A 17,336-nucleotide genomic window follows, 5' to 3' on the forward strand; every position below is an offset into this window, starting at 1 on the left:
CTTCTAAGATGTTGAAAGAAGTTACTGAGTTACATACCTAGCTTCTGTTCTCTCTGAGAAGTAAACTATCAGTTTAATATTTGCTCTCATGAGTGGAATTTGTCTTTTCTTACTTATTTAAGACTTCTATGGTTTTGTTTTTGTTTTTCAACAGTTTTATGTGTGTAGGTATGTTTTTGTGTGTATTTTCTTTTGGTTCTAATTGAATATAATGAAGTTCTTTTCATTCTTTTGAACAGTTCGTAGCACCATCTTTAAAAGTATTTCTGCTGCCTGCCTCCCACTCCCTTCTCAGAATCCATTGGAAAGCATATAAGACTGTTTCTTACCCTCTCCATGCTTCGTTTAGGGTATTTTTTTATTTTAAAGACCTTATTCATTTATTCATGAGAGAGAGAGAGAGAGAGAGGGGCAGAGACACAGGCAGAGAGAGAAGCAGGCTCCATGCAAGGAGCCTGATACAGGACTCGATCCCGGGTCCCCAGGATCAGGCCCTGGGCCAAAGGCGGCGCTAAACTGCTGAGCCACCAAGGCTGCCCAGGATATTTTAACTCACTTTGTTCACTAATTTTTAACAAGAGTAGCCTACTGTTAATGTCATCCATTGAATTTATTGAATTTTTTTCACTTCTGGAAAATCATGGTCTTTGATACTGTCAAAGGTTCAAAATAGCCAGAATAAAACCAATGAATAACTGAAGTAATTAGTAGAAGTTTGTTATGCACGCACCAGAGATACAATTTGCAAACTAGGAGCACTCAAATCAGAATATAGAATGCGGTTAGGGTTATATTGTTATAAATGATTTTAGTGAGAAGACAGTGACTATTTTTCACAATGATTAGTTACAGTGTTAGAATTTTCTTGAGGATATGGAATTGGTCAGTGGTTACCTCATATTGACCTTGAGAAACAGTTCAAGTTTTGCTTGTGATTTTAAGAGGCACAAGAAAGTAATGATCCAGTTCTAGTTAACCTTGCCAGGTAAGCTGACTTAGGCTTTGCCTGCGTGACTAAACTGGTTATCTCTGCTCAGGGAATCTTCAAGGCCTGTCTCTGCCTGTCCTTGATTTAACAGTTCCCTCTTTGGTCATTCACTTAGGCTGAGAGTATTATATGGTATTTCTGGTTACTACTGCTGATGTAGTCAGGCAGAAGAATAAACATACTTGCTGTTTCCATGAGTTGCATCACCAGGCTGGAGGTCCGTGTAGTTCATGCTATCATTTTTGTGGTTATTGTTGATATCTTCCAGTTGGTTATCCTGGTGGGTGCCATTTATCATGTGAGTGGCTGCTGACAGGCAGTTAAAAATTCCGAGAGATGACAGTGCACCAGATGGGTTAATATGACTATGAGGAGGACGATAGCCGAGGATTGAAAAATTTCCCAGGGTGAAGATTCCCAGGAGCTAAGACTTATTTAGTCACTCAAATAAATCAAATGGGTTATAACCAGATTCAAGTTTAAGCTAAGACAGTTTACATTTTTTTTTTAATGATTACATAGAGCACAACATAACGTGTAAGCAATCACGTTCAAAATACGTCGGATAGGGATCCCTGGGTGGCGCAGCGGTTTGGCGCCTGCCTTTGGCCCAGGGCGCGATCCTGGAGACCCGGGATCGAATCCCATGTCAGGCTCCCGGTGCATGGAGCCTGCTTCTCCCTCTGCCTGTGTCTCTGCATGACTATCATAAATAAATAATTAAAAAAAAATTAAAAAAAAATACGTCGGATAGGGTGAATGAGAGGCTGTTGGATATCAGAAGGTGGTGTTGCAGATGGGCTTTCATGTAAATTAGGCCTCTGTAAGAAGGGAGCTATCAGGTAATTTAACGAGGCATTTCTATGGAAATAAAGAAAAAACAAAGGTTAATAGTTCGAGTAAACTATAAATTCTGTTTTGTGAATTTAATGAGACGTTTTTAAAAGCAGGGTTCTGAGTATCCTCAGATGGAGTGAGGGCAGGTAGTGGCAACTGGACGGATTTTCCTGGTTTGCAGCATGAATGTCCCTGGTGATCTTTCTGAGTAGCCACATACAGCAGCATGCATGAAGACTGTCCATACATGAGCAGTGTGGTTCCTCCGAAGTTTCTATCAGATTGTCCAGATTTAGCTTATATGGCTTTAGGAAAAAGTCAATTTTTAGTTTCATGGTGATTTCATCTAAAAAAAGGTGAGAGAAAATTGGAAATGTTAGAGTTCTAGCCAAATATTAGAGGAAACTTAAATTCAGGAACCAGTCAAATTCATTGGTAGAAAACAATTAACATACTAATATGATAGCTATAAAAGGTGTATTACTTGATATAATTTTTAATATCAGTTCCATTTCTATTAAAAATAAGAACATAAGACTGTTCTTGCAGATTAAATCTAGATTTGATAAAATTACCTTGATTATTTACATGAGTGCCAGAAGAATAGCATTTTGACTATAAAGACTCTTTTTATTTTTATTTTTTTATTTTTTTATTTTTTTTTAAATTTTTATTTATTTATGATAGAGAGAGAGAGGCAGAGACACAGGCAGAGGGAGAAGCAGGCTCCATGCACCGGAAGCCCGACGTGGGATTCGATCCCGGGTCTCCAGGATCGCGCCCTGGGCCAAAGGCAGGCGCCAAACCGCTGCGCCACCCAGGGATCCCTAAAGACTCTTTTTAAATCTAGTTCACAGGAGTTTTTCATAAGGAATCTTGGATTGGACTTTAAAAGTCTCTTGGTTAAAAACAAAAAGTCAAGCCTTGTCTAATTGTTTCCTGTTATAGGGAGAACAGATTTTTTTTTTTTTAATATCTTATTTACTTACTAGAGGGTCTCCAGCACACTCGAGCAGGTGAGGGGCATAGGGCAGAGGGAGTGGAAGAGGGAGAAGCAGATTCCCCATTGAGCAGGCAACCTGATGTGGGGCTGGATCCCTGGAGTCCCCAGACTGGGAGATCATGACCTGAGCCGAAGGCAGATGCTTCACCAACTGAGCCACCCAAGGGGCCCTGGGAGAACAGATTCTTATTGAACTTATGCAGAAACGTACATTGTCAACCTTTGTTATAAAGCTATACCTTACTAAGTTGCTGTTAACATCACAGCTAGGTTGAAAGAAAAAGGGCGTCCTTTAAATCAGGAAAACAAAACGTTAAAGAAACATTAAAGAGCCAGCAATGTTTTAAATGAAGGCATAAAAATCGCAATCATCTTTATCAGCTTATTCAGTCTTCTGTAATTAATTCTTGTCTTCTGTTAGCAGTTTTATGAATTCATCAGTTTTTGCATCAGAGTCTTAGAAATTCTTATCCTGGTTCAGTTTTACCATTTAAGAGTTTCAGAAATCTTTATTCTAGAGTATTTGTCAGGGTTTATTTCCATGGATCTCCTTGAAGATGAAGCATTTTTGCAGGCACGGTTTTGTGAAAGCATCAGAGTAAAACAGTTGTGACAAAAGACTTAAAATTGGGGGATGGTTAAACTTCAGATTAAAAAGAAAGTCAGATGAGACATTGTTATAATGTAATTGACAAGGAGGTTTAGTTATTTTTGTATTATACAATATTTTAAGACAATAGCTGGAATTATGACTTACAACGTGCTAGGACATTAGAGATTTTTAAGATTTCCATATAATTTCTGGAATACTTATATTTATGTAAATATAACATAAAGAAGAGTGTTACTTTTTATTTGATAATGCTTGCCATGTTATTTCATATAACCATACTTGTTTTATTGCACTTCAGTTTATTGTTCTTTGCAGATACTGCTTTTTTTTTTTTTTTTTGGTGGCAGCCTTTTATTGAGTCTGTTAGGGCCATTTTTCTTTTTTGTTTACTTTTTTATAAGATTTTATTTTTAAAAGTAATCTCTATGCCCATTGTGAGGCTTGAACCCACAATCCCAAGGTCAAGAGTCCCATGTTCTACTAATTGAGCTAGCCAGGTGCCTTGGTGCCATTTTTTTTTTTTTTAACAGTGTTTGCTCACTTTCTCTCTGTCACATTTTGATAATCCTCACAATATTTCATACATTTTCGTTATTGTGATAATTGTTATGGTGAAGTGTCACCACTGATCTTTGATTTTACTACTGTAATTGTTTTGGGGCACCATGAACCATGCTCAGATGAGATGATCAGCCTAATCGATAAATGTTTTGTGTGTTCTGACTGCTCCACTGTTGGGCTGTTCTGCCATCTTTTGCTCTCCTTTGAGACACAATAATATTGAAATTAGGCCAACAATACCCTATAATGATTTCTCGTGCTCAACTGAGAGGAAGAGTCACATGGTTCTCACTTTCAATCAAAAGCTAGAAATGATTGAATTTCGGAAGGCATATTGAAAGCTGAAATGGGCTGAAAGCTAGGCCTCTTGCAACAATTAACCAAGTTGTGATTGTAAAGGAGGTTTTTGAAGGAAATTAAAAGTACTACTCCAGTGAACACACAAATGATAAGAAAGTGAGGCCGCCTCCTTGCTGTTATGGAGGAAGTGTGGTCTGGATAGATGATCAGACCAGCCACAACATTCCATTTAGCCAAAGCTTCACCCAGAGCAAGGCCCTGACTCTTCAATTCTCAGAAAGCTAAGTGAGATGAGGATGCTGCAGAAGAAAAGTTTGAAGCTTAGCAGAGCTTGGTTCATGGGGTCTCAGGAAAGAATCTGTCTCTATGACTTAAAAGTGTAAGGTAAAGTAGGACCTGCTGGTGTAGATGCTACAAGTGATTCAGAAGGTCTTGTTGAGAGAATTAGTGAAGATGCTTCCACTAAACAGCATATTTTCAGTGTAAATGAAACAGCCTTAAAGTGAAAGATGCTATCTAGGATTTTCACAGCTGGAGAGAAGTCCGTGCATAGCTTCAAAGCTTGCTTTAAAGGACACTGTCTTGTTATGGGCTAATGCAGCTGATGACTGTAAGTTGAAGTCATTTACCATTCTGAAAAATCTTAGGGAGCTTACGAAGTATGCTAAATCTACTCTGCTCGTGCTCTAGAAATGGAACAACAGTCTGGGGACAGCACATCTGCGTACAACATGGTTTATGGAATGTTTTAAGCCCACTGTTAAGACCTACTGTCAAGGAAAGAAGTTTTCTTTCACAATATAAATAACTGCTTGTTGACAGTGCACCTGGTCACCCACGAGTGCTAATGAGGTGTCCAATGAAATTAATGTTTTCATGCTGGTGACACAACATTCTGCAGCCCATGGATTAAGGAGTAATTTCGACTTTTATGTCTTATTGAAGAAGTAATTTTTGTAAAGTTATAGCTGCCATTGATAGTGATTTCTCTGATGGGTCTGGGCAAAGTCAGCTGAAAACTTCTGGAAAGGACTCACCATTTTAGATGCCATGGAAAACATTTGTGATTCATAGAGGCCAAAATGGCAACATCAACAGGAGTTTGAAAGAAGTTGATTCTAGCTCTCATGGATGGCTCTCATGGATTCAGGACTTCAGCGGAGGAAGCCACTGCAGATACGGGAACAGCAAGAGAACCGGATGAGAAGTATGGTCTGAAGATGTGACTGAACTGCCCCCAATCTTGGGATAAAACTTGAACAGATGAGTTGCTTCTTATAGATGAGCAAAGAAAGTGGGTTCTGGGGTGGGATTTACTCCTGGTGAAGATGCCATGAAATGACAACGAAGGATTTAGAATATCATGTGAACTTAGCTGTAAAGCAGGGGCAGGGTTTGAGAAGAGGGACTCCAGTTTTGGAAGAAGTCCTACTGTGGGTAAAATGCTACCAAACAGTGGCACAGGCTATGGAGAAATCATTCACGAAAGGAAGAGTCAATCCATATGGCAAACTTTAGGGTTGTCTTATTTTCAGAAATGGCCACAGTCACCCAGCCTTTGGTCACCAGCACCCTAATGGATAACAGCCATCAACACTGAGGCAAGATCCTCCACCAGCAAAAGATTACATCATTAAGTTAGTGTTTTTCTTTTTACTTTATTTAGAATTTGATTTGGGAAGTTTATTAAAAATGTCAAGCTTTAAAGCATTTGATCAAATAGGACCACGGGCCTTTGTGAACAATACTTTGTTATCTCTTCAACCAAAGTGATAGTGAAAAGATTTTGGTAATAAGTACATGTAAAAAAAAAAAACAAAAAACAAAAAAACAAAACCCAAATTTAGAGAAGATTCTGTTATTTTTTCTAAGAAGTCAAAGATCTGTTGAAGACAATGGAAAACAGGAAATATTCTTGTAAGATATCACATTAAAGGCCATGAAAACTTTTGTTTATAATTTCTTATTAAGAGCAGACCAGTAGTCTACAAAGAATTTTTTCCATTTAACTTCTAGAAAACCAAATTCTAATTTTGCACTAGGGTACTTTTGAGATGAAAATAAATTAGCATCTCCTCCTCCTTCCTTTCCTCCTCCCTCCCCCTCCCTCCTCCTCCCTCCCTCCTCCTCCTTTTAAATAGGCCCATCCTAACCTTAGCTTGATCACACACACAATTTTTTTTTGAGGTTCCTTTTTCCACCAGTCTTCTACAACTTTATTTAGGTTTTCTGTGTAATTTTTTCTTTTTCCCTTATTTTGGGATAATTATTTTACCTAAGGATAATTTATTTCCTTCAGCAAAAATGCATCTCCATTCCTATCTTTTTTTTCTTTAACAGAAACTACATATCCTATTTTTTGTATACAGTCCTTTTCTTTTATCTTTATTATTTCTAATAGTATAAATATGTGGAAAAATATACTACTTTGGTGGTTTGCTGGCAAGATAGAGTAGGAGGACCTTAAGCTCCCTTGTCCCATGGATGTAACTAGATAACAGCCCAAATAACTGAGAAAATGACCTGAAGACTGGCAGAACAAGCTCCACAACTAAAGGCAGTGAAAGTGCCATATCAAAGAAGGGAATGGTGAAGATGTGATCTGGGTGCAGAACAGACTATGGCCATTTGAGGTGGGGAGGGAGCTGGTGGCAAAGAGAAAGGCAGAAAACAGACTTCTATACCAGGGAGCCCAGAAATGGGGAGGACGAATCACCATAGTATTTGCTTTTGAAAAGAAGAGGAATTTGTGAGTTTTTATAATCAGCAGGACTTAAAGCCTGGAATTTAAAACATCAGCAGGCTCGACTCAGAACCCAGAGGGTGAGGGCATAGGTAAGGTGAATCCCCATCCTTAAGAGATAGCCTGAGCAGATGCAGCATAGAACTAGCAGTTTGAAAAATGCTGGTACCAGCTGGGAGAGTGATTTGCTCATTTTGAAGTGTGGTCCAGAGAGGGATCATAGGGAGGGTCCCTTCTCCCTCCCATGGGAACCAGTGTGATGCTGACACTCCTAACTTGCTTACACTTGCGCTGCACACTCTCCCCCAAAACCCCTCCTCTGCTTTGGCAGATCTGCCCTTTCCAGTCATGCTACTTCAGTCCTAGTGCTGTGGGCCCCTCACCCAGAAGACCAGCACAAACCCTGCCAATACCACATCTCCTGGTCTGCATGTTTTGCGAGATGTCAGTTTGGGCACAGGCCTCATTTTGCTAGCAGACCACTGCATACCTTGTTAAAATGAGCCTCAGTCCCTGGGCCCCAAATACTGCAAACAGTAAGCAAGGAGAACCTCTACAGATAACTGGACTGAAGGAATAAGCGTCTGAGACTTAATAGCAGAGCACGTACAATACATACAGGAGGCACTCTCTTGGGTGCCATGCCCTGGGGAATGGGACACTGCACCGCAGGGCACTACAAGACTTCTTCACAAAGCTATTATCAAAAAGAAAAGTAGTTGGTTTTCCTCACAGAATGAAAGAACAGGATTAAACCACAGCAAGATACCAAAGTGAAATGCTTAGGAGTAATATGCTTGATAGGGAATTTTCAGTAATGATTATAAAGATACTCACTGGACTTGAGAGAAGAATGGAGGACATCAGTGAGACCCTTGATATGGAGATTAAAAAAACTAATCAGATCATGAACCCAATAAATGAGATTTAAAATACACTTGATGGAATAAATAGGTTAAATGAAAGAGAGGAAGAAATTGATGACCTGGAAGACAGAGTAAAGTAACCAAGCTGAGCAAAGGAGAGCAGAGAAAATGTGCAAATTGAGAACAGTCTTAGGGAATATTGTGACTGCATCAAGCATATAATAACATGTGCATTGTAGGGATCACAGGAGAGGAGAGAGGTAAGGGGGCAGAAAATGTATTAGAAGAAATGATAGCCAGCAACTCCCTGAATCTGGGGAAGGAAACCTACAGATCCAGGAGGCATGGAGATCTCCCTCCCCACCCCAAAATTGAACCCAAGGAGGTCCACACCGAGATACAGTAATTAAAATGGCAGAAAGTAGCAGTAGAAGGAAAACCTCTAAAAGCAGAAGACAGTTACATACAGGGAAACTATATAAGGGTGTGAGTAGATTTTTTAGCTGAAAGTTTGTAAGTTAGAAGGGAAGTGGCATGATATATTCAAAGTGTTGAAAGAGAAACATCTGTAGTCAAGAATACTCTATCTGGCAAGGCTGTCATTCAGAGTAGGAGAGAAAAAGAATTTCTCAGACAAAAACTAAAGGAGTTTATGACCGTTGAACCATCCTACAAGACATATCAAAGGGGTCTCTGAATGGAAAGAGAAGATCATAAGGGAGAGAATGGAAAATAGAGAAAGCCAAAAGCAGTAAAAATGAGTATTTCTGTAAAACAAAGGGTTCATAAAAGGATGTAAAATATGACACCATATACCTAAAATGGAGGGAGTCAAGAATAGGTTCCAACTTAAGTGACCATTAATTTAATACAGACTACTATATGCAGATGTCACATACAAACCTAATGGTAAGCACAGATCAAAAACCAGTCACAGATAAGCAAAGACTGAAGAGATAAGAATCCAAGTATATCACTAAAGAAAACCAACAATCCATGAAAGAGAGCAAGAGAAGAAAGGATCAGAAAAATCTATAGAAGCAACCATAAAATAAAAGCATTGATAAATACATACCTATGAATAGTTACTAAAATATAAATGGACTAAATGCTCCAGTCAAAAGACATAGGGTGACGGGATAAAAAAACCAAAACCTATGTATATGCTGTGTACAAGAGATTCATTTCGGACCTAAAGACCCATGAATATTAAAAGTGAGAGAATAGAGAAGCATTTATCATGCAAAGCCAGTGTACCAATACTAATATCAGACAAACTTTAAAACAAAGACTATAATAGACAAAGAGGGACATTATATAATAACAATGGGAACAACCCAACAAGAGGATATAACAACTGTAAACTATAAATATTTATGCACCCAACATGAGAGTACCTTTAATAACATAAAAGAACTACTTGGTAGTAATATAATAGTAGGAGATTTTTAACACCCTACTTACATCAACAGACAGATAAAACGAGATAGCTTTGAATGACACACTGGACCAGATGGATTTAACACATTTAGAACATTTCATTCTAAAACAATACACCTTGTTTTCAAGTGCAACATGGATTATTCTTCAGAGTAGATTACATATTCAGTCACAAAATAACTCAGAAATTCAAATTGAAGTCATACCATACATCTCTGACCACAACACCATGAAATTAGAAATCAACCAGAATTAAAAATAGGGAAGGAACACAAATACGTGGAAGTTAAGCAACATGCTACTAGACAATTGGTCAACCAAGAAATCAAAAAAGAAATTAAAAATTACATGCAAGGAAATAAATGTGAAAATACAGTGGTCCAAAGTCTTTGAGATGTAGCAAAAGCTTTTATAAGAGGGAAGTTTATAGCAATACAGGCCTGCCTCATGAAGCAAGAAAAATTTCAACATAACCTTGCACTTAAAAGGAGTTAGAAAAAGAACAAACAAAACCCAAACCCAACAAATAGAGGGAAATAATAAAGATTTGAACAGAAATAGATGATAAATAGAAACTTAAAAAATCCCCAGGAGAACAGATGAATGAAACTGGGAGCTGGTTCTTTGGAAAGATCAACAAAATTGATAAACTTGTACAAGGCTTGTTAAAAAAGAGGATCCAAGTAAACAAAATCACTAGTGAAAGAGGAGAAATAGCAGGGTGCCTGGGTGGCTCAGTGGTTGAGTGCCTTCAGTACCCGGTGTGATCCCTGGGTTCTGGGATTGAGTCCCACGTTGGGCTCCCGGTAGGGAACCTACTTCTGCCTCTGCCTGTGTCTTTGCCGGTCTCTCTGTCTCTCATGAGTAAATAAATAAAAGAGAAATAGCAGTCAACACCACAGAAATACAAAGAATTGTAACAATATTATGAAAATTATATACCAACAAATTGGACAGCTTAGAAGAGATGAGTAAAAATTCTTAGAAACTATAACTTCCCAAAACTGAAGCAGGAAGAAATAGAAATTTGAACAGAATGATTACCAGCAAGGAGATTGAATCAGTAATCAAAAATCTCCCAATTAACAAAAGTCCAGGACCAGTTTCACAGGTGAATTCTGTCAAACTTTTAAAGAAGCTATTATCTATTCTTAAACTACCCCCCCCCCAAAAAAAAAACATGGAAAGAAAACCTCCAAATTCATTCTGTGCAGCCAGTATCACCCTGATACCAGAACCAGTTAAAGACACCAGGAAAAAAGAAGGGCCAGTGTCTTTTATGAATAAAGATGCAAAAATCTTTAACAAATTGGCAAACTGTATCCAACAATATGTTAAAAGAATTATTCACCACAATCAAGTGGGATTTATTCCTAGGATGCAAGGGTGGTTCAGTATTTGCAAAACAATGTTGTACATCACATTGGTAAGAGAAAGAATGAAAATATTACTTCAACAGATGCAGAAAATGCCTTTGACAAAGTACAACATGCATTCATGATAAAAGCCCTCAACAAAGCAGGTTTAGAGGAGCCTATTATACCTCAATGTAATAAAGACCATGTATGAAAAACCCACATTGAGCGTCATACAACAGAGCTTTTCCCTGATGTCAGAAACAAGACAGGGGTGTCCATTCTCACCACTTGTATTCACCATAGTACTGGATATACTAACCACAGAGGTTAGATGATGAGAAGAAAGAAAAGACATGCAAATTGGTGAAGAAGTAAAGCTCTTTTTGTAGGTGACTGCAAATGATATGTATATCTTTGTGTGTATATATATATATATATATATATATATATATATATATGAGATACTATACATATGAAACCTAGAGACCCACTGGGAAGTCCTGGAGCTGATAAAGGAGTTCAGTAAAGTCATAGGATATAAAATCAATGTATTGAAAGTTGTTGTATTCCTATAAAACAATAATGAAGCAGTGGAAGTGAAATTAAGGAAACAACCCTTTTATAGGTACACCAAAAACAACAAAATGTCTAGGAGTAGACTTAATGTAGGGGGTGAAAGATCTGTTCTCTAAAAACTGTAAAACATTGGTGAAAGAAATTCAAGATGTGACACAAAGAAAATGGAAGAAAGATACTCCATGCTCATAAGTTGGAAGAACAAATATTTTGAAAATGTCTATACTACCCAAAGGATTCTACCAATTCATGGCAGTCTCTCAAAATACCAACAGCATATTTCACAGAACTAGAACATACAATCCTAAAATTTGTGTGGAACCACAGAAGACCTCAAATAGTCAAAGCAGTCTTGAAGAAGAGAAATCTGGAGGTACCACAATTCCATATTTCAAGTTATATTACAGACATGGGTTGTAATTAAAGCTGTATGCTACTGATGTAAAAATACATAGATGAAAGGAATAAAACAAAACCCAGGGGCACCTGGCTGGCTCAGTTGGCTAAGCATCTGCCTTCAATTCAGGTAATGATTCTGGGACCCAGCCCCAAGTCAGGCACCCTGCTTAGCAGGGAGTCTGCTGCTTTCTCTGCCCCTCCCACTTGTTCTCTCTCTCTCTCTCTCAAGTAAAAAAAATTTTTTTAAAGAAAACCCAGAAATCCACAATTATGTGGACAATTAATTTTTGACAAAAGAGGGCTACACTGGGAAGAAGCCTTCTCAACAAATGGTGTTTGGAAAACTGGACAGCATCATGGGAAAGAATGAAACTGGACCACTTTGACCATATAGAAATATAAGCTCAGAATGGATTAGAGACCTAAAGGTGAGATCTGAAACCATAAAAATCTTTGAAGAGAACACAGGCAGTGATCTTTCTGACATCAGCCATAGCAATATTTTTCTAGATAAGTCTCCTAAGGCAAGGGAAACAGAAGCAAAAGTAGGTTACATCAAAATAAAAAAGCTGCTGCACAGTGGAGGAAAACATCAATAAAAGTAAACAACCTATGGAGTGGGAGAAGATACTTGCAAATGACATATCCAGAAAGGGATTAGTATTCAAAATATATAAGGAACTGATACAGCTCAACACCAAAGTAACAAAAAAGCAGAGGAAACAAGTGTTGGTGAGGATGTGGAGAAACGGGAACCCTGTTGCACTGTTGGTGGGAATGCAAACTGGTGCAGCCACTGTGGAGAACAGTGTGGAGGTCCCTCAAAAATAAAAAAACCTATGATCCAGCAATTGCTCTACTGGGGTAAACACCCAAAGAAGACAAAACTACTGATTCAAAGGGATACACATACCCCAATGTTTATAGCATTAACAATAGCCAAATTATGGAAGCAGCCCCAGTGTCCATCCATAGATGAATGGGTAAAGAAGGTGTGGTAAATATACAAGTATGATGGAATATTACTCAACCATAAAAAGGATGAAGTCTTGCCATTTGCAACGATGTGGATAGAATTAGAGGGTATTATGCTAAGTGAAATGAGTCAGAGAAAGATTTCACATGATTTCACTCATGTGGGAGTTCAACGAGCAAAGAAGAAAAGAGAGAGATAGACAAACCAAGAAACAGACTCTTACCTACAGAGAACACTGCTGATTACCAGAGGGGAGGTGAGGTGGGGAAAATAAGTGATGGGGATTAAGGAGTTCACTTATCATGATGAATGAAAATCATATAAATAAGTAAACAGATAAATATTTTTTGCTGACAGTTGCAATTTTATTAGTTCAGATCTTAATTTCTAAAACTTGCGACTCTTACCTAGAAAAGAAATTCGCAAGGCAGTTGTTACAGAATAAATGACAGGCTTACTGGTAGAGGATAATAAAAGTGTTCGTATAGTACACTGAATGAGTATAAGTTCCCTGTACAGAATTAATGTGAACCATATACCTTCTGGAGATTACAGTGTGAGACTGTGTCTGTACGGTTCTCTTGACATCGCTTTGCCAGGGTGGATGTGATAGGACAGGAGGGGGCCACAGATCCCTCATTATTGCCGACGGGGAGAATCAAGATTTGAAAGGTGAGACTTGGCTTCTAAACTGATAGAGCTGTAAATCCTGTGGATCTGCCCCTGGAACTCACAGCCCTCAAGTTCAGTTGGCCCTTGAACAGGGACTGTGAACCACATGGGCCCTTCACCTACAGGACAGTGTTGTAAAAATATTCTCTCTTATGACTTTTTTAGAGATGTTTTCTTTTCTCTATTTTATTGTAAGAATACAGCATATGATACTTGTAACTTACAGAATGTGTTAATGTGTTACGTGATCGCTAAGACTTCCAGTCAATGGTGGTGATCACTGGTTAAGATTTTTCGCAGTCATAAGTTATATGTGGATTTTTCAGTAGTGTTGGCAGTCTGTGTCCCAACCCCAGTGTTGTTCAAGGGTGAATTTTAGTTATAAGCAATAGAAGTTTTTTAAAATACGGATTGTTGCCTGGCTGAGAAGAAGGCAAGAACATGTGAGACTATCAGTGCTCACAGCCTGTCCTTGGGGTCTGTCACTGTGCAGGACAGCAGGAGTGGTGGTTCTTGTATTGGTCTTTCCAACTGGCTGCGTAGACCCTTTTGTTGCTCAGTAGACCGCATGAAAGCAGTGACTTTAAAACATTTTGGATAATTACACAGCAAAAAATACAGGTATATTTTGGCCCAGCACATACTAAATATGTATGTGGATACCATGTAAGTAACTAAGAGCTTAATAAACTGACATGTATTTCCTATTTTATGCTACGCATGTACTCTTGCACTTTTTGAGAATCTTTCAATTATCTGTAGATAAGTTTATAATTCACTTGTAACATAGATAAATTGAATATAATCCATTTATATAGGTCGCTACTAATAATGTGTATATTTCCTACTTATTTCTTAAAAGATTTTATTTATTTAGATAGAAAACATGTGAGACCCGGGAGGGGCAGATGAGGGGAGAAGAGGGAGAAAGAATCTCAAGCAGACTCTGCACTGAGCAGGGAGCCAGACAAGAGGCTTGATCCAGGGACTCAAGATCACAACCTGAGCTAAAACCAAGAGTTAGATGCTTAACTGACTGAGCCACCCAGGTGCCCCTCTATTTCCTGTTTGAATAAATGTTAATGACAACTCACGAAGGGTCTGTGACTACAGTTTGAGAAACAGGAAGTTACAGTAACTACTCCACAGTAGGTGCTGCCCCCCTTGCACAGGGCATCTGCTGCCTTGTGTGCACATAGCGTGTGCAGAGTTAATTTGTGCCAGTACTTTAAGTGTTCTCGTGTTTTCTCTGGTGCACTTTGCACTTTCAGCCTCTATTGAAACTTTTAACAGATCTTAACCTTGCTTTCAGGGAAACCCAGGAGGTGGGTGTTGTGATCAGTTTTCATATGTTAGCATCCTCTAGTAGTAGATTAGCAAACTGATACATGCATTCCAAAATTTCTAATCTATTTTGTCTCAACTTTTTTCAGTGTGGTATGAAACATGTTTATTAATAGAGCCAAATTTTTAAAAAAGATTTTATTTATTCATGAGAGACAGAGATAGGCAGAGACAGGCAGAGGGAGAAGCAGGCTCCTTGAGGGGAGTCCGATGTGGGACTCGATCCCAGGACTCTGGGATCACGCCCTGAGCCAAATGCAGACACTCAACCACTGAGCCACCCAGGCATACATCTAAAACCAAATTTTTTTTGTCTCTATAAAAATTCAAAAGCCAGAATTAACGATATTCAGCATTTAATGTTTATCTAATATAGAAATGATTTAGATATTCAGTGAAAGTCCATTAGTTTAACAGTAGAGAGTTTGTTCCCATTTACATTTATTTAAATTGCCTGCTTCTAACGAGGCTTGGGTTAGACATTAAATAACCATCATCTTAAGTTTTTTCTTGTGGATACATTCTGTAACCTTGGAGACACTGTGATCTTACCTGATCAGTAAACCTGGATAGGAAAGTTTCCTATTTGTATTATATTCAGTATTGATCACTCTCAAGACATGCCTGTTTTTGTTAAACCAAGAAACTTCAACTACCTTTTATTTATCAGAGATTATCCAGATCTGATGAACTTGAAGAATGTTTGGGTTAGTATCTGTGTTTCTTTTTTTTAATTTTTAATTTTTTATTTATTCATGGCAGACAGAGAGAGAGAGAGGCAGAGACACGGGCAGAGGGAGAGGCAAGCTCCATGCAGGGAGCCCAACGTGGGACTAGATCCCGGGTCTCCAGGATCACACCCCGGGCTGAAGGCAGCGCTAACTGCTGGGCCACCGGGGCTGCCCAGTATCTGTGTTTCTAGGGGTATACCTAATATATAGAAATGCCCAATTTTCTTTAAGCCAATTGAATAGAGCCTTTAAAATTAATTCTGGCAGTATCATTAAGAGGTGAAAATGAATCACATCTACAGCATATACACAGGCATCATAAATCTCCAGATAGACACAGAGATTTTACAGCTTTTGTTTCAATAAATTGTAGTCATGTCCCAGATAAAAACCTCAAAAGAATAGTTGGATCCAAATTATGTTTTTGGCAGATGGAGTAGGTTAAAGGTTACTTGCTCAGATGGCCAGAGATTTTACTCAATTTTATTTGCATGCTGTAAGGTTCCTTTTAGAACTGGTTTTGAAGTCATCTTTGTGTTTTAGAAGCTCCTGCATACCAGTCAAACAGAGCATTCCATTTATCTATGGAGGTTTGGGATCCTCTTTTAAGGGTGTTTCTTAAGGTGGACTCACCTAAAGAAAGGTTCCCTCAGTGACCACTGCAGTTCACCTGTTTGTGGAGGAAGGGGAGAGCCTGGTCCAGGGACGAGGTGGAATCTGTTTGCCTCTGGATTCCCTAACACGCCTGAGCTATGAGGGCCTTAGTTTCTTTTCTGACAGTTGTTCCAAATCACCGGGAATCATGTGTTTCCTCCCTGTGAACAGGAGGGGTGACTTACCCAGAAGTTTCCACAAAGGGAAATAGAAACCAGAGAGCAGCGCAGGGACAGGAAGCAAGTGCACAAGAAGCTGGGATAGCCTGGAGCCCAGAGAGACTTAGCTTCAGCCTCTAGGAGTGGGGAGGTGGGGAGGGAGGGCTCTGGGTGGGAGGGGACTCTGAGGGTCCCAGAGCTCTGGGAGCCTCACTTGCATTCCACTCCTGATACTGTGAAAGGTCAGAGGCTCACAACAGCCACAGGCAGACACAGTGGATCATGCAGCTTATTGTGCGCACACTCCAATAGCAGTTTGCAAGCTGGCATGTGGAGTGAGGCTCAGGGGCAGCTTCTCTGGTGAGACATCGGTGATTGTCTTCTTCCTGGGGATTGGTCACGATGCTAGCATGATCTCCAGTGATCGGGAACTGGCCAGCGGTTACCTCATACCAATCTTGGGAAAACACTTCACGTGTTGCTCATGATGTCCAGAGGCCCCACCAAGGGATGACCCAGGTCCAGTCAGTCTTGCAAAATAAATAAGCCAAGTTGAGTTTTGCCTGCATGACTAAACTGGTACCGTCTGCTCAGGGGAACTTCAAGGCTGGGTGCCGGCTGTCCTGCATCTTAACAAAAGTTTTCTACCAGTTTTTCTCTTAGATTTTACCATTTGGAGCATTGATGCTTGACAGCTGTTTTATTTTTCATTTAACAGTAATTATATTTATGTATTTTTCCCCCTAGCATACGTTAAAGTATGATTTTGCAACGCCCAAGTACCCAGCAACTCTGTGGGTCTCCTTTTTTCATTCTGTTTTGTTGTTTCTGCCTGTTTTTTGTCTCCTTGTGGGCCAGTTTGTAAGTGTGCACATGTGTGTATCAGCAGATTACATTTTGGAAATTGTTTGAAATAGTCTGGAGTCTGGGATGATCTTCGTAGGGAAGATTTGATTGATGCTTGCTCCTGCCAGACACCTGAGGGAGTGGAGTGGGCAGTTAGTGCTTCCCCCAGCGCCGTGTTCGGAGTGCAGACCAGTTACAGGCACACCGCAGTTCTTAGCCTGCCTTCCTACCATCTCCTGGTCACCACAGCCTAGGTTCACAGCCTCCCCTT

General features: G+C 39.3%; 1 protein-coding gene across 16 annotated transcripts in view; it reads left to right on the forward strand.

Moving 5' to 3' along the window:
* Positions 1-17,336, forward strand: part of SPIN1 (spindlin 1) — a 75,639-nt gene that overhangs the window by 13,686 nt on the left and 44,617 nt on the right. The window lies entirely within an intron of this gene.

This window comes from Vulpes vulpes, chromosome 1, assembly GCF_048418805.1.
Source record: "Vulpes vulpes isolate BD-2025 chromosome 1, VulVul3, whole genome shotgun sequence".
Classification (NCBI taxonomy): domain Eukaryota; kingdom Metazoa; phylum Chordata; class Mammalia; order Carnivora; family Canidae; genus Vulpes; species Vulpes vulpes.